The sequence below is a fragment of the Petaurus breviceps genome, unplaced genomic scaffold (genome assembly GCF_028583685.1).
Source record: "Petaurus breviceps papuanus isolate PSGF00001 unplaced genomic scaffold, PetGlider_PUasm1.0 90723, whole genome shotgun sequence".
Lineage (NCBI taxonomy): Eukaryota > Metazoa > Chordata > Mammalia > Diprotodontia > Petauridae > Petaurus > Petaurus breviceps.
The window spans coordinates 1,578,409-1,579,737 of NW_027187323.1; positions in this window are offsets into that span (position 1 = coordinate 1,578,409).

Here is a 1,329-nt window from a genome sequence, read left to right on the forward strand (position 1 = left end):
TATCCTAGAACCAGAGAGTAAAAAAGAAATTGAAAGAATCCACCAATCATTTCCTAAAAGAGATCCCAAAATAAAAATTCCCAGGAATATTATAGTCAAATTCTAGAGCTCCTAGGTCAGAGATAAAACTTCAAGCAGCCAGAAAGAAACCATAAAAGTACTGTGGAGCCACAGTCAGGATCACACAAGATTCAGCAATTTACACCTTAAAGAAGCAGAAGGCTTAGAATATGATATTCTCGGCAAAGGAGCTAGGATTACAACCAAAACTGAGTATAATCCTGCAGGTAGAAAATGGATATTTAATGAAATCTAGAACTTTCAAACTTTCCTGATGAAAGGTTAGAGATGAATAGAAAATTTGATTTTCAAATACAAGACTCAAGAAAAGCATGAAAAGGTAAATATGAAAGTGAAGTCATAAGGAACAGCATAAGATTAAATTGTTGACATTCCTACATGAAAGATGATACATATAATGCCTAAGAACTTCATTATTATTGGGGCAGTTAGGAAGACTCTAGGTAGACAGAGAGCAAAGGAGTGAGTTGATTATGTTGTGATGATCTAAAAAAATAAATGGACACATGAGAAAGAAGGATGCCCTGGGAGAAGGGGGAAGGGAGAAGAAAGATGGGGAAAATTACTTCACATAAAAGAGGTTGCAAAGAAGAAATTTTACAGTGGGGTTAAGGGGGAGGGCAAATAACACTTGAACCTCACTCTCATCTGAATTGGTTCAAAGAGGGAAGAAAATATATGCCCACTCTTTTGGCTATAGAAATCTAACTTTCCCAATAAGGAATGAGCAGGGAAAAAAGAAAAGGGGAAAGGTGTGTGATAGTAATGGCATTTAAAGATTCCCCTGTATTGGCTTAGTTTTTCAAACTGATTGTGTTAAAACCCAGAGCTTGTTAATCCCACCTGTGGGATGGACTTGTTGACTTGAAAAGAGAGACACAAACTGGGAGGAGCTGGTGGTGACGTAGATTTGGAGAGACAAGTGAGAGGCAGAAGAACTTTTTTTTTGGAAGCAGCACCTCGTGGAGAGAGAGAGACTAAGAGAATTGCTGGTGGCCGCTTTGAATTGCCCTGGACTTTTGAGACCTGCCCCCTGAGCTGCCAAGGACTGAGGAGACATGGCTGTTTTGCTAGTACTTTGTCTGTCTGTTTTGATGTTGTTTTGCCAGATTTGTCCACTGGTGAAAGACAGTCCTGTTGAAGAAGTCCTGGAACCTGGCTGTTCGCTAAGAAGCCCTGAGACTGTCCTGCAGACAGAGAGTGAATACTGTCCACTGGTGAAGGACAGTGCTGTTGTTGCAGGGGTCT